The sequence below is a fragment of the Colius striatus genome, chromosome 1 (assembly GCF_028858725.1).
Source record: "Colius striatus isolate bColStr4 chromosome 1, bColStr4.1.hap1, whole genome shotgun sequence".
NCBI classification, from domain to species: Eukaryota; Metazoa; Chordata; class Aves; order Coliiformes; family Coliidae; genus Colius; species Colius striatus.
In genome coordinates, this window is record NC_084759.1 from 78,574,371 (window position 1) to 78,591,567 (window position 17,197).

Below are 17,197 nucleotides of genomic sequence, written 5' to 3' on the forward strand. Positions count from 1 at the left end.
CTTAAATGAAAGTGGCAGCTATAGCAGCCAAGTGCTGTTAGCAGTGCCAGCTCTGATAAACCTCTCTTTCTTCCTCGAGGGCATCCCCACTTCCTAAAAGTGCAAGCACACACGGTTTGCATGGGAGTGTGAAACAGAAACCACTGTGCTGTAGCTGAAATATGCTTCTCCCGACCCTTTGCTGCATCTCAGCTCCCTTACCAGAGGAGGAAGGCGGGTTTGAACTGTCTCAGGCAAACAACTCAGTGCTGTTTGTTGAGCAAAATCTGACAGATTTGTGAATATCCACAGAAATGCTCAGATATGACCCTAAGTGAGATTCCTCATCTGTATAGACTCAGAGATGGGGGCAAAAGATGTCCAGCCCATCTCTCTGCCATCCTTGTTTTGTTTTCACTGTATTTCCTCCAGTAAACATTGTGTGAGTTGTCCTAGTTTAGAGTCAAGGTGAAGCTCTACTGCCTGTATGAAGAAACGTTGCTTTTTTTTCACAGCAAAATTGCAGTCTCGCTTTGCAGTGGCAACACAGATGTCATCCACCACTGGCAGCTCACGTGCCAGTTCAATGAGCAACACTGCCAAGGCTGACCTCTCCCAGTTCTCAGTCCCTCCACCTATTTAAGGTAATAAAGCTTTAAATGCAGTAAAGCTTTGTTTCTTGGTCTGGAAGCACTTCAAGTGGTGAAAAGGACAACAGACATCTCCCCAAGCCCCACCTCGTGCCCCACACTGTGCCCCTGCTCCCTCTCTGAGGGCTGTAGCAGTGGCATGGCTTGCTGATCTTGACAAGGTTTTCATTCCATCTGGGAGCAGAGATGGGTCACATGCAGCCATCAAAGCACCCATGGGGCCATGTGGTCAAGACACCAGAGCCTGACTCCTGCACCCACCAGGCTTCACCCATCAGTCTTCAGTTTGCAGCTATTTTAGGGTGGACAGGAGTACAACAGATTTGGAAAGAAATGATAATTTTTGCTCTATTACTTGCTGCAGTTTATTGCACAGCTGCACAACCAGGGGTTTGAATGGGTCTGGGCCCACACAAGACCCTCTGATCCCAGCCGCATGCCCATCTTTAGGTGACATGTGGCAAAACCTATCTTGTAGCTGCTCCAGGGCACCTTCCCTGGTCTCTGCCAGGTGCCTTGGGGACCTTGTGCAGTTGTGGCTGGGTGCACTGCTATACAATGACAGCACATCCATGCTTTTACTGTAGGTGCCTTCCTCCCACAGCACCCCATGGATGGGTGGCTGTGTGCGGCCCTGGAATCTCTCCCACAGCAGGGTGCAAACGATGCGTGGAACTGTAGCTTGCTTAGGTCAGAAAATGTTTGCAGGGCTCAGACGGACATATTGAGGCAAAAAGCAATTGCTCTTGGGCCAAATAAATAAGCCGTCACTTTGAGCAAATACAAAACTGAAAAGCAGGCAGATTGGAAAATTGTCTAAAAATAGTGGAGCAAAGATTAGCAGCACAAGAATCAGCTCAGAAGCATCAGGGCACTCCTGGGCTTATTCAAATCACAAGTTCTTAAAGGAGGATTGAAGAGATATTGAAAATACAGAACTAGCTCTACGTGTTTCTCGGGCCTGCCTGAACATCAGGAGAGCACGGTGTTCCCAGCAGGGCACTGGGAAGTCTTAGCATTTTTAATGAATGTCATGAAGGATTTGATTATTGTGGAAAGGGATATAATCATCTTCTCAATAATAATAATAAAAAAATCTCCTTAGTCAGGAACTGCTGCCTAGCACTGAGAGGCAATTCAGATGTCTTTAGCTGTCATTTCAGAAGACATACGGCAAGAACAAAATCACTCTCATATTGCCTTTCCTATCAGGATAGTTTTCCATTAATAACAGGTTTGTCTTTATAACATGTGTCTTGGAATGAAATAATTTGGACTGTGTGGAGTTTTATGAGACACTCTAGAGACAGAAGTCAGTAGAAACCTCTGACCAGCTCCTCCCTTTACCTTCCCCTCCTCAGACCTAGCTTAGGAATTTCATGGCCATCTAGTTTATTTCTGTCGTACTTGCATTTTCTCCTGCCTTTCCATGATTCTGTTTGGTTTTGGTTTGAAAGTAGAATTCATTAAATATTTATTGCTTTATTAAACCAACTTGGATCGTGAATGCATGGGTTTTTTTCCCCTTATTTTTCCCCACCTTTTACGGTGGGCCCATTAAAACTTTCATCCCTTGTTGTGGGGATATCATACTAGTGTAATACTACTACTGTTGTAGGAGTTCAATAGCGAAGCTGCCTTTGTTTTCTCCCAAGTAATGAGCCTTCCAAGCTGACATTGCTCCTGTGTTTGCTGTTTGAGTCCTCACCATGGTGGCCTGAAGCACCAAGCTTGCCACGAGAACCTTGGGAAGCTTTGCCCCTGCAGCTGAGGAAGCAGCTCAGCTGTTTGATCTCTCTCTGGTCAGTAATGGCTTGCTTGTGGATAAGTTGAATTAGTAGCTAGTTGCTGCTATAGGGAGAGGAGAGCCCCTTCTCTCTTCTGTCCCTGAGTCCTCTCTATGCCCTCCTCCAGATCCCAGTCTGCTCTACACACTCCCCACCTCCCTGACTCTCCTTTCACCAGCTCTAGCGCTTGTCTGTTTGCAAGATAAGTTGTTTTGACCCATTAAAACAGCAGACCCATGAGTTATTAATTCAACACGAGGTGTTTCGTGTAACCATACCCTCCAGCTACAAGCAAGCTATATCTTGGCACAGTTCACACAGTAAAAAGAAGGAATACACAGCCTTTCGTTTCTTAAAATTGGAATGATAGATTCTGGGGAGTAAGAAAAAATATGTGAACAGTGGATCTGAAACCAGCTGCATTTGAACAGCTGCTAGATTGCGTGATCTCTAAGAACTGACTTCTGTGTCATTTCACAGTGGGGGCTCTTATCAGCTTGCATTTCAGTGGGCAAGCTTGGACAGCCACATCAAAATGACAGCAACCCAACTACTTCTGCTGGTTTGTCCCAAAGCTTTGGAGAGGTCAGCCCTTTTAGGCCTCCTGTGTCTCAAGCTGTGAAGTCACTATCTCCTGTACACAAGGATGCTCTGCAGGTTACGCATTACAGCAGACAGGGGACAATGTTGTAGTCCTTTCTCTTTTTTTTTTTTTTGCTTGCTCCCATTGTCTCTTAGGTACATCCTTAATTGCCAGGAAAAAAAACAGTGTTCTGAGCTCAGGGAGTAATTATTAAGAGCACAGTAGATAAGCGGTTGCAGTAAGCCTGAGTAGTGATCATTAGACCGAGTATGTACCTGGGAAGTTATAGAGCTACTTTTTAAAAGCACTTTAAAAATGAAGCATGCTTTTTCATGATGTATTCTCATCATTGTGACCAGTCTTTCTGTCTACAAAGGAGCAATGACACCTGCCAGAGCTTGCTATCTCTCTCCCTGTGTCATTATCAAAGTAAAGGGAGTCGGTTCAGAGAGTGTGTGCTGGTAGTCAGTGCTGGTCATGCTGCTCTGGCGGCACTTCTGCCTTCCCTCACCACACAGGACGAGCCTCCCTGCACCTTCCTTTAAATGGGGACAATGATTACCTACAGCTTGTCTCCTCTGGGTCGTGAGACCGGACTCATTAGCCTTAGCAAAGTACACAGCCACTGAGATAAAAGAGAGAGATAGGCTCCTGGCTTCATTATTTGAAGATGCAGATCAAAGAGCTGAGGGCAGCCCTCATTTACCACTAGAGATACACCTGCAACAAAGGTCCAAGTGGAAATCAAGCAGTAGAACCACTGACAGTAAAAAAAAAACAATGAAGGCATGAAAAAAACAGGTTTGCAGCTGGTCAGCTGGAACACAATGAAACAAGGAAAACCAAAAAAAAACCTCAATTGCTGGGCTGCCTCTGGCACTTTTTACCCTCTTGTTGCAGAGGCTTTTAAAAGAAAACAAACACTCCACAGGATATATAAATTGTGGGTTGTTTTGGTTTTCTTTTAAAAGGAAACAAGAAAAAGGCAGGAAGGCTCCCCCTCACCCCAATAACTGCAGCTTTAGAGGAAGGAGGTTCTTCATAAGAAGTCAATGCTTGAACAATAAATTCCTGGTTGTTAAGGCAAGGGCGAAGCGCAAATCTGTCTCTGCCTCTATTCCTTGCAACTCTGACAGCCATCAAAGGTTGTCAGGCCTAAAGCTGACAAGAAATTTTTGTGCTCTCCAGCAGCATACTGTAGTTTTCATGCCTCAGTGTCTCAGGTAATCGCCTTCACACGGTATTATGTACAGGTTGATATGATTCATATTTCCCCTCTGGTTAGTATGCACTCACATTCCTGCAAGGTTAATAAAGGGCATTCAGACAGAGACAAATAAAAGGATGCAGAAAGGTGGGTCACAGTTATCCAGGGAGAGAGAAGCAGCAGAGCTTTCTGTGGAGTGAGTCACAGAGGTGCCAGAGGCGGTCTGCACCCTGACCTCCAACTGGCAGCGTACCCTGCCTGGGCTTGGGGCACCTCCAATGCCATCCACAGTGTGACACAAGTTTCCTAGTATTTAAAGTACCTCAAGATAGACATGATGAGCCACTGTCTGGAAATGAAGTACCTAAAGAGAGGGGAGAGGTGATGGGGAGCTGCTGGTCATGCAGGACAGGAGCTGTAAATCAGAGCTGAATGTCAAAGAAAGAAATTCTTCCCTTGGAGCAGCAGAAAGACAACCTCTAGCCTTACTCTGTCAAATAATCAAGCCTACTTAAGCCTGTCACAGTGCTTTACAAAAGAAACACTGAAGGGCTGTGACTGGCTGGGTTCAGGAGATCACATTAAAGAACTTTACAGGACATCGAGGAATACAGGCAGACAGGTAAAGCAGATGTGATACAGAGTGGTCAGAAAATGTAATGGAATCACTCAGCAAATCTAGGAAACTTGTTTTGATGAAATTTATAAGGAAAGACTTTAAGAAAGGAGAGAAAAAGAGACCACCAACATAGAAAATGCAAGTCAAACTAATGGAAAGAAACTAATTTTTATTATTTTAGCAAACTTTGGTGAGGATAGAATTGAAAAAAATCCCCTGAATCCAAATTTCCCCCTTTAGGAAGTTGATCAAGGTCCAAATTTCCCCACTGGCCTCAGCTCCTCTGAAGGGCCAACTCAAAGCCCTGGAGATGAGCAGTGGGAATACGAGGAACATCAGGAGCAGATCCAGCTCCATGTGGCTTTGGCTTATTTCCCAGCAGACACAGTAAAAGAGGGGAGAAATCAAACCTGTGGAGGCTGGAAAGGGTTGAGATACCAGTGAGACTCCTCTCATTTAGCTGTAGCCATCTGCAAGCAGAGTGTACAACTCTGCCTGGCTGTCTCAGCTCTCTTTATTTTGTCTGGAGCCACAAATGCTTCCAAAGGATGATTCATTCCAATCATTTGAGGTGCCTTTGTGCTATCAGATCACATCCTTCCCCAGTTTGCTGTCAGGGCCTAGTCCTCCTGTCACTCACACTACCCACGCAGTAATTCATGCTGGGACCACCCCCCTACAATGAAATTTAAGAGGAACACTGGCCACTGCTGACAGGACATTCTGCCTCAGCATCTGCAGGGACAGTCCCCCAGACTCACAGTGGCATATTTAATACTCTCACATACCTCTCCACACCTCCCAGCCTTAGTGTATCACCATAAGAGTGCTGGCGTGACAGCCTGATGCTGATCCGTCCATGGGGCAAAAAGAGGGCTTTGTCATTCCACGTGACCGTCTTCCCACTGACCACAGAGCCACAGGACATGGCTCCCTCAGAGCAAACACCCTGCTTCCATTAAGTGATACCACTCCTACCCAGAAGGCTGATGACTTGTCCAAGGGCAGCCATACTTGCAGCATTGCAGCACTCTTAAATGAGAAGCATTTATGTGATTCTTAAAATAATTCTGTCCCTGAAACTAACAGCACTTGTAAGATATCTGTCCTTGGTATTTCAATAAACCCTGTGCTTCATCAGCAAAAGATCCTGCTGAAAAAGAATCAGCATGGACTGGGACTTCAGACCTTCTTAGAAGACATGCTTTTTTTAAGATGCCAATGCAATAAACTCCTTCCACAAACAACTGCATGAAGACTTTGATGGTGATGAGAATGCACAGAGAATGAACTAGAGGGGAAGTGAAAAGAGGGATGGTTGATCTGTCATTTCTCTAATCAAAAGGCTGATGAATTTTTCTCTGTGATGTTGAGGTCATACCAGAGACTGACAAATTGCAATTGTATTGCTAGGAAGGGAAAAGCCCCCCTAACAGTTTCCTATGCCATAGGAGATTAAAGAAATCATGTCTATGAGAAGAGAAAGGTGTCTCTTGCAGCGAGTGGTATGGTTCAACCACTGAGCTCCCAGGCCTTTTGATGTGTCAAGGGGTATGTCAAGGCTTGGGGAACTGCAGTATCTCTGTAGGGAATTCTTCACAGCTAGCTTACCTGGCCTTTTGAACACAGTTCAGTGAGAGGAGCAGCTGGCTGAGAAAAAAGATTACAATTGGAAAGAAATCCCTAAAATTACCAGACAAATGTATAACTCTTCCACTGCAAACACATCCCTGCTTACTACTGCCCCACACTTCTGTTAAACCAATCAAAGGCAGACAGAGGCTGTATTTCAAGAAAAATAAAGTAGCATAATGAAGCCTGTTACCATATGCAGCATACTAATTAGGAAGTTACGGTGCAGTAAGTTACTGTAAAAACAGAAGACACATATAGTCTCAAAAACTATTTGTATTTGTACCCTTGTCCTGAGCTAGATTTGGCAAGAACAAGCTATAAATTCTACCTCCCCAGTTGAAGGTAAACTTCCTCACCTTAACTGAGGGGTAAGAAGTTCTCCTCAAGGGCCTTGCTTATGCCATTGCTCTCCTTTTGCTGTAGATCTGTATCCCTGCCAAGGGCTGAGGATGCTGCTGGGTCTGCTCTCTCCTGAGGAGATAGACAAATATGGGTAATAGGTTATCAATATCACAGCCATTTTTAACATCTGTTTTTAAAGAGCATTATTAAAGCAATGCATGCTATCTTAATTAAAACATAGCGTTTTTAGCTTTAAAAGTGTTTGTTTTTCTGTGATTTGATACTTTTCACACCCTTCTCCAAATTTATTTCCCTCTTGGCTTACATCCTTTTGTAGATTTGGTGCCTTTCACTAAGGAGATTTACTCACAATGTGACATTTGCCCTTGTGCTCTAGCCCCTTGTAGCAAACACTGTGAAAACACGCCAAGGAGAGCTTACTGTCCTTCCACAAGACCAAGAATGACCTCCTTTGGCTGTCAGGTCCCAACAATGCTTGAACCAATCTCTCTCATGCCCCAGGCTTTTGTTCTTTTGGGTATTTAGCCAGAGATGGGAGAGCCACATTTCTTCTTTATGTTTATTATTATTCTCCTTCAAATGAATATGAATGAAAATGGATCAGATCATTCATCAGATCTGATAAGCTCTGAGCAGGATACGGATTGCCTCTGAATGAACAAATGCTGATAAAAACCAGTATTTGAAGACAAAAGCAAATTCTCTTTTATAGTATCAGATCTCCTTTGATGTGCTTTCCACCAGCATTCAAGTACATGAATTTTCCTTTTTTTTTTTTGCCAGGAAATAAATCTGTAACATGAAAATCATGTGAAAACACATCTGATAGAGATCACCTGAGGAGTCTCACTGGCACGACTGGTGGGACAAGACTGAGATCTCTTTTATGGTCTTGGAATTGTTTGGTCTGAGAAAAAATAAATATGAATGATATGGCCAATTAGACAGATCAGATTTCAGGTAATAAGAAAATTGTAAATAGTCCCATAGTTCCTATCTAATTCATGAATGAGAAAATAGTTGAACTGTGAAAACAAAACCATGGCTTTCCAGATTCTCTTCCCAGTTTTGTTTGACAGCTGGAAGAGGAAAGCATTGGGCTCAGTTACAAATGCATGACACAGATGGCAAGAGCACAGCTTCTGAGCCTGGCCAGGAGTGCTGGTAATCAATTTTCATGGAGCAGTATTTTCAGTGTTCAACAGTATGATCTGTCAGTCGTTTCAGACTGACCTTTTTTTTTTTTTTTCAGAAACAAAAACCTCAGATAGCTTTAGTGAAGAATTGCTCACCTATGAACACAGAAATATAGAAATATTAATGGCTACCGAATGAGGAGAGAAATATTCCCATCCCTGTGATAGGGATCTAGCCAACATAAGCGTGCAATTTGCATCTTTATTTTTGGCACCCAGTGAGTCTTCTTAAAGTAACCACCTCATCTCCCTAAGGAAAAGTACATGGCTTTGAAGGTCTCCTAAAGAGACACACTCTACAGAACAGAAGCACCTAAACTTCTCTCCATTAGGTGAGTAGAAAACTTTGGCAATATTCATCTGCTTTCTGAGACACATATTTAGCAGTGGCTGGAGCCTCTGTGGAACATGTCTCTTAGTCCATACTGACCAGAGAGCCTAAGCTTGTTTTAGGAACCACCTCTACAAAAGACAAAGCTTCAGGCATAAGTCATGTGTTTTCATCTACGTGGCCTGCAGCTCTTCCTACCTGTTCACTGAAGCAATATTGTTTTTAGGATACTGCATGAATGTGAAGGCATGCAAAACTTAGGCAAATGCAATGTTAGTTTTAAATGTGTGAAAGTTCAACTGCTGAAAAAAATACACTAACTGATGCCATAACACTTATGTACATTAATGCATTTTTTTTCTTTCAGAGCCAAGTAGCTTAAAATACTGAAAAGCATTAATAGAAATGGGATAGGTAAGCATTGCTGCCTTTTATGCATACAGTTGTCTATTTAAATGTGTATTTATATATTTATAGGACAAGACACAGTAAAATACACACAGACACATACATGCATGCATATATTCATACTGCTGAATGTACATAGCAAGCCTGGAGATTAGATCAGAAATAGAACCCAGATCTCCTGATGTAAAACCTTTTTCTTTAACCATTTGAGAATAGGTCCCCCTAGCCTTACACACTGTCATATTAAAATGTAAGAGGGAAAGAATCACAGAAAATTCAAATCAAAGCATGAAATTGCAAATCTCTCAGATCCGTAAAACGAAAATTCTCTCCAAAGGAAAATTCTGACACGGTCACATTTTCTTATGAAATTGGAGCTGGAAATAAGGTCACTCTGGAAAAAAAAGAATAATAATAAGGAAAAAAACCCCAACTCACTCAGGATCAGCCTCTCCAGTAAGAGAGTCTGAAGGGTTTTGACAAGTACTGCATCTAAGCCAGAAAACCCCAGGGCTAGATCTTCCACAAAAATCAGAAAACTTAAAGGGACGTTGTCAAGGTTGGTAGACCAAACATTTGAGCTACTTTAAACTCAGAGTGATACAGAAGAGTTCATATTTTTCTTTATTAAAAAGAACAGCTGAAAGATATTTAAGAGTATGGTGACATAGTCTGCATATTTATTTTGTAGCTAAGGATAACAGGCTTTGCAACTTTTTTTTTGATGGGTTTTAAAGCCTCTCTTACATTGTAGGTTGAAAGATTACTTTCTAATTAAAACTTAGACACTTTCTTTCTTTTGCTTATACTGAGAAAGCTATGGATAGAATCGAGCAGAATAAAAGTAAGTTAAAATGGGACACGGAGAGGGGATGGCGGGAGGGGAAATGTTTATTTTTAAGTGCAACATGGCATCATTCTGTTATAAAAATCTATCACAAACTGATTTTCTGAAGTGAGGAGAACGTACAGCTCCTTTGAATACAACAGGAGATCTGAGCACTCAGCAAACTCTCTGGGAAATCAGGCCACATTGCTTCAGCTTCCCAACACTCAACCCTGAGACAATTTCTTCACATGTGTCTTTTGGTATACATGGTTACTCCAGTTGGAGTTAGTGAGGCACTTCATTGTCATTTTGTTGGTGTATGCACAGAGATTAATGGATTGATATCTAACTTAGCACAGATGTGATCCACCTGACTAAAGACATACAAAGATTAAAGCCCACAGTGTGAGCCAGTCACACCATGCTCCAGTTAATGCAGGAAACAGGTACTTCTTGGGCACAGGTCATGTCTCCCAAGCCCAGTACGCAAACTGAAGCGTAGGAATGTTCAGGAGCATGTGCATGCAGCACAAACCACTGCTTGAGGTTTCAGTGGATCCCATTGACTTATACGAATATCCTCATGTGTTTTGACGTATTCTCTGCTGAGGCTTGGAAAGACTGGATGGAAAGAGAAGGGTAGTAGAGGACAAAACCAGTTAGTATCTTGTAGCCCACCACAGCTGATTCCTACATTGCCGGTGTCATCTGTCCACTGGCCAAGGATTAGCATCATGAGGGACATTCTAGTGAGACTTTTGGTTTTCTGCAACGTATATAAGGAGGATCAGGCTCTCAGAACAGCTTCTCAAGAGCCAGTGTGCTAAGCAAGATTAGATAAATATTTTAACATGAAGATATTGCTTAATCATCTGGTAGCACATAGTTGATCCAGAGTATGAGTGTGTTACTGTTGAATTGGTAAATATACAAAACAGCTTTTGCATTGATTGGTACCTTGCTTATTTATCCATGTTTTCCTTGTGATATTTTTTCCACTGAAGTCTCTGGAGCGTTTTAGGATGTGAGCCCAGTTCCATTGTGGGGACATTTACTTAAGGAAGACCAAAACCAGTCTTCGTATTGAAAAAAGATCTATGGCAATACCGGGACATTGCATCTCAGAACTTAAAGGCTGTTGTGTCATTTTGCTATCTTTAGTGTGAGCAGTATCCTAGAAGATGACCTGACTGTTGGCTAAGGGCATTGGAGACAGCAGCTACCAAGTTGGTGGTCATTACATGCTAGAGTGAGAAGCCCACTGCCCGAGTGACAATTGATGGAATAACTGATATTCATGAAGAGCTAGCTATGTGTCTCATCCCTCACCTCAGCTGGACAGACACTCAGGGAGTATCTCTGAGCATTGAGAAGAAGGATGCATTCATCTTCTAAACTCCAAATCCCAGTCCTCACCCTGTTGCCAAGCAGTTTGGAGAGGGAATAGTGTTTCCCAAAACTGTGACTTAAGCGGTGATGTGCACCAGCAAGAACTCCTTGGCTCATACCACCTGCAGAGACACAGAAGACCATCACAGGCTCTGCACATAGAGATCTTACTCAGCGAAATGAAGTATCTGACTGACACCTATCCTCAGATTTTTATGAGCAAAAGGACCTATCTCCTTCCAGTGTGAAAGGTAATGGAGAGGAGGCAAAGCTTACACTTTCCTGTCTGAGATGCTGTCTTCAACTAATCACTAAATGAGAAAGTACAAGAGAAGATCTCTCAAGCTTGAAGCTGTTCCACTTTACATGTGAAGAGTAGATATTAATTAAGTGAGGAAGAGAGACAAAAATAACCCCCACATCATGGAAAATTTTTATGAAATTCATAGATCATTTTTGAAACAAGGCCTGGATCATCCTTCCTCTGGCCAAATAAACTTCAAGTTTTCTGTCGTAAGAAGATATATTCTCTCCTTCACATTACATCTCAAGATACGAATGAATTTGATTTCCTCAGGCCGTCTGAGGACAGAATTGAATGCAATTCTCCAGTAAGTTTGGGCTGGTGCCAAAAAGTGACCCTTTGCTGTGGTGTAAAATTGTCATTTTCAGCAGCATAAACTGTCTGATTTTGGGACAGATTACATCCCACAAATTTGCTCGAGGCATGCCAGATTGAGCTTGTCTGGAGATGTAGAAAGGGAGCACAGAGTCTGGAAGTTTTAAAAGGGTGTGAGCCATTCAGTTCTGAAGAGAAATTTAAGAGTGAGCATAAAAGAATGCAGATTTAAACTCATGGGGTAATGAGGGCTTGTAGGTTTCTGTGGAGTTATACTTAAGGACTTTAGTACATACATATTGTTTGAGGTAAGCATGTCCCTTTGTTGATTTTTCACCCCAGTCCCTGTAGGGCAAGATGTCCCTCTCAGGAATCAATCAGGATACCAGAAAAAAGGACTGACTCCATTCCTTAATGTATTGTGATTCAGTGGGTTACCTGGCTGGTCCATGTTATCATTTTTTCTTAAGGTAGTGTGATATGAATGATAAAGAGCAGCTCAGGAAAGCTGTGTTGTTCTTGTGCTTGGAGACATAAACACTGATAGATTCGACACTTAATCGCATACATTGTCTAAAACCAGGAGACAGCACTAATCTCTCATAAATCTCCTCTCTTAAATTATGCATACAGATCACTCTGTTTCCACTGTAGATTGTTTCCTCCTGTAGAAATTAATCTTATAGCTGTTCCTATTCAAAGGAACATTCCAGCAAACTCCAGGGATAAGTCAACTTTCCAGGCAGGGGAACCAACTTTTTTCCCTGTAAGTGGCAGAGAAAGCCTTTAAATTTTGACTCAAAGTTACCATAGTTTTGCTCTTTTCATACCCATTTTTCCTACAGCTGATGAATTCCTGCAGTTGACTTTATAATGTCCCTTTCCCTTTCACACTTCTGGAGTTCATTCTGGTTCAGCCCTGATTTTCAATTGAACCTAGTGGTCTCTATTGTCTTGTTCACACAGAGATCGGCAGCATGGCAACATCCATACAAAGGGTTAATAATTTAGGGGGTTTGGAGGCCTTTCATTAAATATAGAAAAAAACCATTTTGCTCCCCTCTCCCATATAGGGACGTCAAGTACTTTTAATCTTTAAGAAGGCCTTGAATAAAGTTGACTGAGAGACTGACAGATAAATCATGCTGAACTTTAAATCTGACCTGATTTAATTTAGTACTAATCTGAATCTACTCTTTTTCCTTTTTCCTCATTTATTGCTGGGATCATCTACATGAGAATGGGATCTCAATTTTTTCGATGGTGCATTGCTACTGGTGCACAGCCACTGGCACAAAGCACAGTGTCTTCCTTGGTGTCATAAACCCCAGGAAACACAGCACACGTTTTTACTTCACACGTTTTACTTGATGGGAAAGCAGTAGTATTAACGTATGTGGTGTCACCCACTTCCCTGCTGCATGGAGTCCTTTATGACATTATCATTATTTCTCAGTAATTAAGATCATACCCTAAACACAAGGGAGAAGAGCAAGCCTACCTTATAAAGCTGGTATTTTTAGAAATAATTTGGTTTCTGGTTCCTTTAGGTTTTCCTTTTTTTCTGTGGATGTAAGGATCCCTGCATACAGAACTTAAGTTTGCTGACAATGATTTTGCTTTGCTTTTCTCTCAAGGGAGGGACTGAGAATCTCTTTATGGGCCTCACGGGATGTGTTCATTGTAATCTGACTGTAATTTATTTCTTTGAAGAAAAATACCAAAATCCACACGTTGATGTTGACCCGATGGTCAGTATTTAGTCTTCGATCAGTGAAGGTGGTGACTAGGGTGAGTGGAAGTAGAGTTTGCATGATGTTTTAATGCAAAATATCTATAGTAATAGACTTACCAAAAGTGACTGTATGGATAGTACTTTTAAAATGTTATGCAGCTAGAGAGAACACACATTAGGAGACAAAAAAGATTCCTATGTTTCTCCTTCTGAAACAAAATATCATCACATAGATTCACAGAATCATATGGTTGGAATGGGAAGGGACCTCTAGAGATCATCCGGTCCAACCCTCTGCTAAAGCAGTTTCACCTTGGTCAGGTCACACAGGAACATGTTCAGATGGGTTTTGAAAACCTCCAGAGGAGACTCCCCACCCTCCCTGGGCAGCCTGTGCCAGGGCTCCCTTACCCTCACAGAAAAGAAGTTTCTTCTCATATTTAAGTGGAACTTCCTGTGTTCCAGCTTGTGCCCGTTACCCTTTGTCCTGTCACTAGACAGAAAAGACTCACCCCATCCTCTCAACACCCAAAGTTTAGGTATTTGTAAGCATCGATGAAGTCCCTCCTCGGTCTTCTCTTCTTTAGGCTAAACAGCCCCAGTTCCCACAGTCTTTCCTCATAAGGAAGATGCTCCAGTCCTCTGATCATCTTGATGGCCCTGCACTAGACACTCTCCAGAAGTTCCCTGTCCCTCTCGAACTGGGGAGCCCAGAACTGGACATGCTTCTCCAGATGTGGCCTTACCAAGGCAAAGTAGAGGGTGGGGAGAACCTCCCTTGACCTGCTGGCCACACTCTTCTTGATGCATCCCAGGATGCCATTGGCCTTCTTGTCCACGAGGGCACATTGCTGGCTCATGTTTAGTTTGCTGCCCACCAGAAGTCTCAGGTACTTCCCCACAGAGCTACTGTTCAGTGAGTCAATCCCCAGCATGGGATTTTTCCTCCTCAGGTGCAGGACCCTGGATTTGTTTTGTTGAATCTCATGAGGTTCTGTGCTGCCCAAAGAAACATTTAAAACTTTGCTCGATTAGAGAGAGACCTGATTTTTTGTTACTCTTGGATGTAACATTGATCATAGGGTAGTGTCTATCTTGGTGCCCTTGCTTGCAAGTTGTCAGATTCACAATAGGGTACGCAATGGATATAATACTCCTAGAGTTGTAAGCTCCTCACTGCTGGCCCAGGTGTTTTCAGGGTAACCCCAGTGCAGCTCCCACTAAGGGCTTCTGAGTAGAGCACAGCCAATGCAGCATTATGGCCTACAGACACACATTGGGTGATATTGTGGGCCGGGGATAGCTCATAGAGTTTGGCTTCCTAGGATTTAACTTCTCAGACCTTTAAATAATAATTGCACTCTCAGGAAAAATAGATGTGAAAACATTTTCTAGATCTTTTAATCTTGAATTGATGCAGATTGAGGCCAAAATTGTGCCAATTGTTTCTGTGTGAGCAGAATTCTGCAAATGTCAGGTAGCAAGGAGGTTTGTGCACAGATGATACAGAGCTGTGCTGAATGAGACCACTTGAGAGCTTGTGACTTCTAGTCCTCCTGTAGGAATTCAAGCACAAGCTCAACTTTTCTGTACAGGGATCAGTTCTTAAAAGTGGAGGAGGCTGTTCACAGTACAGGAGTTTAAACATGGGTGTATACCTCTGCATGACCAGGTCTGAGGTTATTATCTGTGCTAACTTGGTTGGCACATTATAACTAGCGATTATTAAGAAAATGGCTTAGAGATACAATCACAGCTTTAACACCAAGGATTATGCAATAAAATAGAGACAAAAGGGGAATTCTTTCTCTTTTATTATATTTCTCAGTGTGAGTATTATGAAAGGACTTTACATGCATTTTTTCATCATTTTCCCACAGTCAATTATAATAATCTCTTGGAAGAATCAAACTGAAACTTCAGTCGTTAAAGGAAAAAAATGTCCACTGATGCATTTGTTTTGTACATATTCATGTGAGCTCAGACAGTGTCATGAAGTTTATACTGACCTTGGAAAAGCTCAAGCTTATTTGAGGAGGCTGCATGCAAAGAGTTAAAATTGTTGCACAAGGCAGATCCCTAACCCAGGTAGTCAGATGCTAAGTCTGGTAGTTACAGCAAGTCCTCTACATCAAACTAAATCCTGCAAGATGACTTTTTAAATTACCCAGAAAAAAAAAAACCCAAGAAAACAAGCAGGCATGCTCTTCTAATATGGGTCAGAAATACTACTTAGCTGGAATTGTTTCCCATGATCAGTAACTCATCAGTTCTCCTCCAGACTTTTTACTAGAGAATCTGCATAAAAATAGCAACAAACAGCCTCTGATTTCTTCTAAACACCAGTCAGGCTTAAAATTATCTCCCACAGTGCTTCCCTGTGACAGTGGCGATGACAGCATCGATTAGATAGGGCTGGCACTTCACACCGTGTGTCACTCCTCATTATCTGACTAGAGCCCCTGCGAGAGGCAGGTGTTGGGGAATGAGAGATTAGGTGCAGTGCGTGTAATCAGGCTAAATCCCTCACTACCTCAGCCGAGTGATAACAAAATAGAAGCAGCTCTCTCCTCTCCACAAATTCTTCCCCACTTTCACCGTGCTCATGAGTCTGCAGGTTTAATTACCCTGTGGCTAAAAAAGTGAACCGTGGAGACCAATGTTTCCAGGATGAGGTTGGTTCTGGACTGCAGGCTTGTACTCCAGACCATTTATCTTCTTGGAGGAGTATCTGCAGCCTGAATTACGCAGCCTTAAACAAACACACAGAAGCTCCCCTCCCTCCCTTCTGTGCAGAAGCCTAAGCTTTTCTTCCTCGGTTTCAACAGATCCTCTTTAACTCTCCCTAATGGCTCTCACACTCCCCACAAATAAGCACATGAATTTTGCAAGTGGATGAACATGATGAAAAAGCAGGGTGAGAGGTTTGATGATATAGGCTGGATTTTGACACTTGCTGCATTAGTTTTAACACTCTTTAATGTGCTAGTCAATATTTGATAGTGTGGCTGTTAGAAATGAAGTTCCAGTAATGAGATCTAGCAAGCTTTGTGGAAAAAAGACAACCATTTTTCGATGCCAATTACCAATAAGAACTACTTGGGCTTTCTATAAGCTTTTGGAGGCAAATTGATCCTCAGATGTGAAACGAGAGCACGAGCTTGTTGGGAGAGAGCCAGACCATTCTGGGTAGGACTCAGACACCTGGCTATGGGAAATGATTCATGCATGCTGGCCACAGGAAAGAAAATACATAGCTAGCTTTGGGAAGGAATCAGCTATCACTTACTGTCCCTGATAGAGGTTGGCTGCAGTCAGCTCTTGTGTTAAGACATAAGCATGGGAAGTCATAAAGGAGGCAACTGTCTCCAAGCATGAGAAATTACTGACCATAGGACAGTGAGTGCGCAAAACTGAAACATCCGGTGCCTGCCAGTGGTCACAGATTCGGATTACAGCTGGTGCAAGGGCAGACTTGATGAATGGAAACCTCTCAGTGCCTCACTGGAGGGCTGAGTCGTTCAATGACAAAGAGTAGCAGAAAATATTCCTGTCTGTCTACCAAACAAAATAGCCTGAAGCCAGTGAGGGTGAGGTGTAGTGGTGAGTGGGGAAGGCAAAGAGAGGCACTATGGTGGTGGCTGGTAGCATTCAGAATCACTGGCCACAGTCTGCATCTGGGGGCATCCCTGCTCTGTCCTGTCAGCATGGTCCTATACTGTTGATCATACAGTTTAATTGTGGCTGGATGAAGAACCAGAGGATGCGATGTGGGGGAAACTCTCATACTGCTGAGAGGTAAACTCCAAGCTCTCCTTGATTTTTTTTTGTCATACCAAATGTCTATCAGTGAAACCCACATGGTTG

The 17,197-nt window shown here is 42.7% G+C and overlaps 1 long non-coding RNA gene across 1 annotated transcript; it reads left to right on the forward strand.

Annotated features, from left to right (window-relative positions):
* The first annotated feature begins 502 nt into the window (after positions 1-502).
* On the forward strand, positions 503-10,847 carry LOC133624793 (uncharacterized). Its single transcript, XR_009818106.1, has 3 exons — positions 503-623; positions 8,718-8,764; positions 10,592-10,847. It is a non-coding gene; the product is annotated as an uncharacterized LOC133624793 (long non-coding RNA).
* Positions 10,848-17,197: the final 6,350 nt, after the last annotated feature.